Source organism: Rhipicephalus sanguineus, chromosome 6 (genome assembly GCF_013339695.2).
Source record: "Rhipicephalus sanguineus isolate Rsan-2018 chromosome 6, BIME_Rsan_1.4, whole genome shotgun sequence".
Lineage (NCBI taxonomy): Eukaryota > Metazoa > Arthropoda > Arachnida > Ixodida > Ixodidae > Rhipicephalus > Rhipicephalus sanguineus.
In genome coordinates, this window is record NC_051181.1 from 38,927,811 (window position 1) to 38,936,610 (window position 8,800).

The following is an 8,800-nucleotide window of genomic DNA, read 5'->3' on the forward strand; positions in this document are numbered from 1 at the left end:
CGGCTTTCTTGTCGCCACATGTGCGTGCGCAGGCATGCCTTTCCATCCCTTCCTGAAACCTCATCCAGCCGCTCGCGGGTGCCACCACGTTAACGCACCGGATTTCTTTTTTTTAAAGAAAGAAAATTGGCTTTTGCGTTAGCACCACTCTTCGGTTGTTGCAGTAGTCTCTGATCTGCACTTCGTTAAAGTGACACAAGGTAACGCCAGCTAAAGAAAACCCTTGCTCCGTGTCATTATGCTTAAGAGCTCATGCCGCATATGGAGTTCGCTCTTCATTTTTGACGCAGTGCGTGCGTGTTTCACTGTGCACGCATGGAGCAGCGCCTAACGACGTGCAGCTTCTGCAATTTTTTTTAATGCTGACAACTGTGTCGTCACTACCGAGGAAATGTCAGATTAGGCGGTGGTGGAAACTGTCCGCGACCACGGTGACGACGACAGACCTTCGGAGGCCTACTCGTCACTGTCGCCACGCGCTTTGTTATCTTGCGCCACACCACGGGTTCGCGCGACTGTGGCCTCTGAGACTCGCTCCGGCAACGCGCCATTGCGTTGCCAGAGCCAGTCTCTGAGGCATGGCTAGCTACGATGACGGAGCAGCGTTGTACTGATGTCCTACAATGATGTCATCTCACACAAACAATCAATAGAGCAAAATAACGCAGTTTTTGCCGCTAAATAAAGTTTTGGGTGAGCTCTGCCTTCAATTCCCCTGTGTTTCATTTGTGCGTGTCTTTTCCGAATTTTCGCGCTGAAACTGGATATAACGAAAACCTGTTTTGACGAATTTTGGGGGAATTTGTCAATTTCATTATATCCAGGTTTAACTGTATGTGCCCACTAAATGTCCATATCAGTCTTAAAAAAGTTTTTGAAGCTGACGGTGAACTGTGAAATGTGCGAGACAACCTGCACATGAAAGGCGGCGTAAAGTGGAGATTAGTGGTGTTATCGGAAATACAGTCGAACCCGTTTATAACGAACTCGAAAGTGTCGCGAAAGTGGGTTTAACAGTAGTTCGTTGTATATGGACTCGCCCTAAAAACGTGCGCTTAGCGGCCAAGCCGTTTTTTTTCCTTTGTGCACTTTGTTAAAGTGCTAACAACCCCTTCGGTGACAAGCTAAGCCTTTTCGCGTCAAGAAGCGACGCCCGCTGCGTGCTCACGAGTGAATTAACCGCCTTTGCAATGAGCCGACACCGTTTCACCAAAGCGCGGTACCGCGACATGGAGCCGATCATCCCTGGCTAGTTGCGTGCAGCGCGTCGCCACTCGGGTCGCGGAGTCACTGCGGGCCGCTTGCTGTATGCCGTATGCACGCGTTTGTACGTTCTTCGTGCTTGCTTCACTCCTGACCGCGCACGGGGGCGCGCGACTAGCCTCTTCGCTCAACGCGGCGAAAACAAGTATTTTCCAAGCAACGCGCACTCTACGTCTCCGCGATGCTCTCGCGGCCCTGCACGACGATGCGCGGCGCACTTGAGTTGTCACCTAGTCAAACACGCAGATATACGCTCGCTGTCAGTGCACACGCCGTTTCCGGTGCCCGCTCGCTCAACAACAGCGTGCTAATTTCGTTTCTACAAAGCGACGGCAACTTTAATGCGGTCTCGCACGACGCGGCGGCAGCGAACTGCGAACGGCAGCAGGCTAAGCATGGCGCGCTCGTACCGCCGTCAATCTGCAGTGTACGGCGTAGTACGCCACACGCGCAGCCGAGCAGAATCTACAGATGACTGTGATAAGGTTGTCGGCTATAAGGCATACTGGGCACGTTCATCGACGGCCGCCACTTCGCCTTCGCTCTTTTCTGATGTTTATCCGCAAAGGCATCGCCGCAATCGCGCGGAAATCGTTATCACCGATCGACCGGTCTCTGCCATTACGGAAAGACTGAAGACTTTTCGCGGCACATTGTGGCGTCGACGAGTTTAGGGACGAATGAACCTTTTTGCGATGGAAAGCTATCGCGGTTATCACTTCTTGCATTTATGCCTTCTTGCGTTCCCAAGGCATGGTTTGGTTCATCGCAGGCAGTCGCAGCTGCAGAGACGGCATCAGGAAAGGTTACCGTGCAAAAGGTGACCGCAAGGCTCATGCTGCCTCCTTTTTTTTCTTCCTCACTGCCATTCTGCCACTCAGAAAACAGGCTGGAAGTGTTGAGCGACCTCGCTCGTAGCGTCGAAATCTGCGTGCGGTGCTCGCCGATCAGGGATATCTTAGCCGCAAGTAAATGGAGCGAGGCACGCGCGAGCTCGCGCCCCTGTCACGCTTTAGAAGGCATATTTTAACTTTTTTTCGCTTCGTATGTGCCATATTTTTACCGCGACCGTGTCTGAAGTGTTCGTGTAAGAGTAGGAGGCTTTGAAAAATGTTCGCTATATCTGGACGCAGCTTCAATGGTTAGCATAGGAAAATCGTAAGTGCACCCAAAATGGTCGTTATACCGATAGATCGTTATATGTGGGATCGTTATAAGTGGGTTCGACTGTACAAACATGCCACTGAGATCGTGCATCAGCGACGTCTACCCGCATCATGTGCAGACCGTTTGCAAACTTGCAGTGGGCCATTGTCTAAGCCTGACGCTTAAAAAAATGCCCTTGAGGAACCTAGTGGTAATCGACTTCATGGTGGTTCCGTGTTTGACATTCAGAGTGTGATCAGTAATGGAACATGTGTAGACAACATGATTTTTCTAGCAGTCGTCGTTCTGCAACCGGTCTAGAACTCTGCGCATAACAGCGAGGTACAGTAGACTCTCGATAATTCAAACTTCAGGGGACCTCAGGATTTTATTTGAATTATCAGAAGTTTGAATTATCAGAAGTTGTCATAAATATGACTCAGGGCAACACACCAACTAACACTGCGAAGTTTATTGTTTCTCAGTGCTGCAGCAACATCATAGACTGCTCTGCATGATTGCCAGTAAAATTTTCCGACATCAGCGATAATAATGGTACTCGTTATTATACAAAGCATGCACGAGTGTGTAATTAAGGGACGAAATGTGTTGCGTCCCACGACAGTTGCTAGCCCCTTCCAATTTTTAGGACGCTTTCTCGCATGGCATACCGCAGAGAAAGTGACTTTAAAGGGACACTAAAGGCAAATATATTAAGTCGACGTTGATTGCTTAAGTAGCGGTCCAGAAACCTCATAGTGCTACTTTTATGCCAAGGAAGTGCTTATTTTGAAATAAAATCACGTTTTAGTGGTCCGCATCGCGTTAGCGCACTTCAAATCACACGCCTGAAAACAGTATTTCGCACTTCACTGTTGCCGTACCCAACATTGCCCGCCTTTACTGCGCGGCGGCGTGCACTGGCGGCGTGCACCATTCGGGCATACGGCAACATCACATGCATGCGGCATTTTGTCGAACTACTGTCAGAGTGACTTTCACGAGCGCGCAAAACACACGCGGCAGTACGAGATACCAAAACTACCACTGAGACGCGACCGCGTGAGCGAAGCAGGGCGCCGGGCGAAGCGCAGTTCGGAGAAAACGGAACTTTTGAACCACGCGCGCCGTTTCCCATGGCAACGCCAGAGGTTCTTTTTTCCATGAATCAAACAGAAACGAACAAACAGCATTTTATTATGTCTCTTGATGCACGGAAGGTTTTTTTATTGCTGCCTGTTTGATTACTAGTGATTAATTTTAGGCAGACTCTCATACGTCATCGGGATCATTTTGAAAATGTGCTGCTCATGGCGCTCATCGTGTGATATATTTAGCTTAATTTCTCGGTAAGTAGGGCACTGCTGTTGATAATATTGCCGTTTTAGACGTCGTCATACACTGAGCTTTCACTCTGACATAAATTATTTGCCTTTAGTGTCCCTTTAAGAAAGGTTTGGCATGCGATAGATCAAGGCCAGACCGTAGTTTTTTTTTTTTCCTTCGGTCAGCCACGAGATTATTGGTGCGCAAGGTTCGGCTAGTTTGGCCGTTTTGTAGGCAGGCAATCAGCTTTATTTGCGCCTGTTAGTAACAGAAAAACGAGATTGTTCAGCTAGAAGCAACAAAGGCAGCAGATATTTCCAGACATGGACAAGGAAAAAGTTTGAATTAACCAAATTTGTGCAGTGAGGCAGTTTGAATAAAGCAGCTTTAAAATACATTGAAAACAGTGGGCTAACCAAAAATTTAAGATTTGTTTGAATTAACCGAAACTCTGAATTATCAGTTTGAATTATCGCTAGTCTACAGTATAATACCATATTATTTACTCGAATATAGTAGGCCGGCCCCGATTCCAAGCCAACCCCCAAAATTTGCAAGGCCAAAAAAAAAGAAATCATTGTACTTGAATTTAAGCCGACCCCGCCCCTTCCGCACATCGTTTTCTCGAAAAAAAAAACAACGACGTCGATTCAAATAAATACGGTATGTGTAATGTACGGCGCACAGCATACGCAACCTAAACTGTCATGTGCTTCCTTTAAGTTTCTCAAAGCCAGCTTTAAATAAAATACTTGTCATGTTTTCCAGAGGGCCAGTCCCCGTGCATCTGTGAAAAGCGAGGGAGTAGACGATGCTCTGGATTTTTTCAGATAATAAATAAAACCTTTTTTTTTTTCAGATAATAAATAAAATCTTGATTGTGGCATTTGTGAATACAATACCGCCAGCCTCGATGCCTTTTTTTCCTCGTTTGATCACTGTGCATGTGCATGACGGCATGGTTAACATTAGTAGCCACCCGTATTTGTATGCCAAAGTGTTTCCGGCCGTACCCCACAGGGCGGTGCTCCATGTCGGCGAAAACTCCAGCACTGGTTCCTGATAGGGAAGTGGCGATTACCCACGAATTCAATTATTATCAGCCTTTATTGAGCACGGGTGGAAGTTGCGGGTTGGAGGCGTGCTTTCCTCTGCCATGTAATCAGCAATGGCAGCACGTTTTGTTATCGCTTGTATACACGATCGACTGACTCTAAAAATACAGATGTACTCCATCAAGCTCACTGCGACAGCCACAGATCGCCGTATTAACAACTATGCACTTATTTCAAACAAAAAAACACCGATTGCACGCTATCGCCTGCTGCTATGTGCAGCCAGCAGCCTTGCAGGCTACCCCGATGACGTCACGAAGCTTCGGCCAATTGTAGCGGCAGAGAGATGTGCGGCGCTGTCCCAGGTGCTGGCTGCGTGTTTTTGCCAAAATACAGTTGTGCGGACTTGTTTATGCAAATTTTCGGCGTGTTTTTCTAGCTCACTGCACGAAATCACATAACATCACACCGTAACCCCTTTCTTTTTCTAAAACTGTTCCAGTGTCCATTTAACAGCATTCATGATTGCATAAATAAACTCCTTTCTTATGTCATACAACGCAAAATATTTCTGCCTGTAGTCACTCTCACCAGCAACATGGTTGACCAGGGTAAACATTATACAAAAAATTTACTCTCACCTTTCGGAGGTTGAGAGGATTCCTCGCTAGCCCTTACAAGCAGAGGGCACTCAGAGACCTCGGGACGTGTCCTTGGAGCCTTCATGGACCTCTCTGCAGGAGCTATTGCGAGCGCAGCCCGCATTCGCCTCCAGAGGGGAGGAGTCCTCCAAGGGTCTGCAAGAATCCAGAATGAGCATACCTCATACAGAAATGCATACCTATCAGCACAGCTACCTTCGTGGATGACTAATGCTATCTTGAGTATAATTAAAGTTGAAGAGCATATTGGCTGTGCAAGATGAAACAAAATTGTGCAAATGTTTGCTATAAAGAACAGCACAAGATAACGAGGAATCTATTCCTCTCGCTGATGCGAGAACAAAAAGAATATTGCAGCAATTATTTCATCCAAGCGAAAGGCATGTCTACATACCTGCCAACCTGGCAACATAGAAATTAGTAAAACCCTCAAACGGGGGAGGGGTAGCCAACCCACTTTTTTGTTACAGGTTCCGAGGGTTTTGCCTTTAGCGACAAGCTTAATCATGTTTTTGCAACCACAAGTAAGATCGGTCAGAGAGTAATCAGCAACAACTCAATTGGGCAACAATTTATTTTTGCAGTGACTTTGCTGTTGCGGACTTTGCCCTTTTGAGGAAGTTCTCCGTGTAACTTTGCTCAAAGCAAGTTCCACTCTGGTGCCCTTTCACCATCAGCAGGCTCTATAGAGTTTTTTCACAGACAGATGAGCGAAATTCTGTTCACTAGTTTTGTTGACGGTGCTGAATATTCTCTCACATTCCGCATTACTGTGGGGAATGGAGAGAATGTCCAGCATAACCACCGAAATTCTGTGGAACCTGAGAGATCCATCAACACTTCGAACAGCTCCCAAACGTGCCCACTGTACGTCGCACCTGGGCTCCTTCAAAATGTCTGCTGGAACATTGTATGCTTGTAAACTAGTAAACTCCACTTCGAGCTCATCGACTGCCTTCTCTTTTGATTCGCCACTTTGCTGTAGCAAAAGAGCAGGGAACGGAGTAATGAAACGTCGTACACTGCTGAATGAAGCAGTCTCCAATGACTGCACTTGGGCAACCTCGGCCATTTTGAGGTTGATTTATTCCAGTTGGAAACTTATGTCTAATATAATCACATGTTGTTGTAAAGTACAGACGTACAGCTGAAAAGAACTGGTCTTTCTCACTTGAGCTCAGTGCATACCTGCCAAGTTTGGAGAAACGGAATCCGGGAGATCTACTCAACGGGGGGGGAGGGGGGTACTGAGATAGCAATTATATGGACACTGTCAGCGGGATTTTGCGGTCACCGCTGATCTGTACAGAGTCCAAACCGATAACATCGCTTACGCATCGTCTGTTTCACGAGCGAGTAAATGCGCGCTAGCGCTAGGGACGAACGCAGTTGAAGCAGAGATGAAATGTCCCGGCCGTCGCCGTCGCGCGAAGGGCACATGCGATAACATCGCTTCGCGTTCGAGGCCTGTCGTCGCTTGCTTATCAGTTATTTCGTCGGGCAATGGACCATAAGGGGCGCCCCGTTGAGACGGGGACGGTCGCGAGCGCTGGCGAACGCGCTATCTCGACAGACATCGGTAACGGCTGCCCTTTTAAGTGCTGGACTGCAGGCGCAAAGTGCACAGCTACTTCATGCGCAATGAAACTGAGTTGAACCTTTCTACCATCAGTTAAAAAGAAGAAGAAGAATCCTTTCTACTACGTGGCCAGACAACTTTGCTCATGCGGCCAGACAAAGTACTGGACGCGCGGGGCAAAACTGGATTTCCGGGAGATTTCTCTATGACCCGTACAACCGGGAGAAACGTTCAAAATCCGGCAGTCTCCCGGGTAGTCCGGGAGACTTGGCAGGTATGGAATATATAGCAAAAGTTACTGTTACATCGAACAAAAATAGCAACGACAACCGATATATCAAACTCCATGTGCTTCAAAAGTGCCTCAGCAAGTTGGCTTTCCCTCGCGGCGGCGGGGAAAACTGCCGGCGCCACCCTAGAAAAAGTGGTTTAGACCCGGCTGTGCACAGGCGAACACCCCCCTGCAAAAAATGATCCTGGCCTGCTTGCAGCGCTTACAGCCAATCAGAGGTCGTCGTGCTTTCTCCGAGGCGCGGAGGCAGGTACAAGTGAGCGCCATTTTTTCTTTATGCTTGCGTGACTGCTGCTGCCTCTCTTCCTCAAGTCCTCATTCAGCATGGTCCGTGCTAGGTGGTATTGCCTGTTAGCGCTCTGTGAACTTTCTTGGCGCGCTGTCGTCATGGCTTCTGCAAAGAGGAAGACTTTGCCGTTCGCCGCGAAACTCGATATCATAAATAGAGTCGAGCGCAGGTGAGAAGTCTGACGTCGCCGCCACGTACAGATCGACATTCGACGAGTTCGTCAGTGCAGACGATGTCGCCATCACGGGCCAGCTACAAGATGAGGACTACGTTGCAGACGTCGTGCCGACCACGAGCCAAAGCGACAGCAATAAGGAAATTGACGATGGCCCGTTGCCTACATCCTCCGAAGTGATTAGTGCAATTGCGTTGGTCCGGCGCAATTGCATGAATATGGAAGGCTGCTCCGACTCGTTGGACAACGTAGAGGCGTGCGTGCTGTCGCAGGCAGTGAAGTCGTTGAAACACAAGAAAATCCAGGACTATTTTGTTCCAGAGTAGGGAGTACTTTTCTTATAGGTATGTGCCTTTGTGTCATCAAATTCTATAGTGGGCCTATATCGAATTATGCCATATATCGAACTAATAAACGTTTTTTGGCGAGTTGGATATAGCCGGGTTCGACTGTATTCACAATCTTAACGCTATAAGGCAGCCTTTTGTAAGGAAGTGAAAAGTCTAAGGATAAGAAAAGGTCACCGTGCGTTTCAAAAACTCTCCTGATTCGGTTTTAAGGCAGCCTTATGGAAGGCGGCCATGTCGTCATAAGGAACGAGCATGGGAGCGAGGCCATGAACCTTTACTGGCTCATTGTTAGTTTATTAGCAAGAAAAAAAGCTGTATGCTCAATAAGAAAAATGCAGGAATGCATACACTGTGCAAGTTTCGGTAACAACGTGCCTCGACTGGCCGTGCCGTTTGGTCGTTTTCTTTGTTAACGTTTTACCGTTGCCATAGCAACCGGCGGCTCGCATAGAAGCGCCGGCACATGTGGAGACGGACGCGCCAGTTCCTGAAGCGCTGGTTTCTACGAGGGCACCGACAGGGGCGCGGAGTTGCGAACGGTTTTTCTCAGTCTGCCTACGTGTGTGAGTGTGTCGCTGTTTGCATGGATCATACATACACTTGTTAGTGACAGAAAGGTTAAAATTGAATTTCACTGAAGATCCAGCGCTCCTCATCGACTTG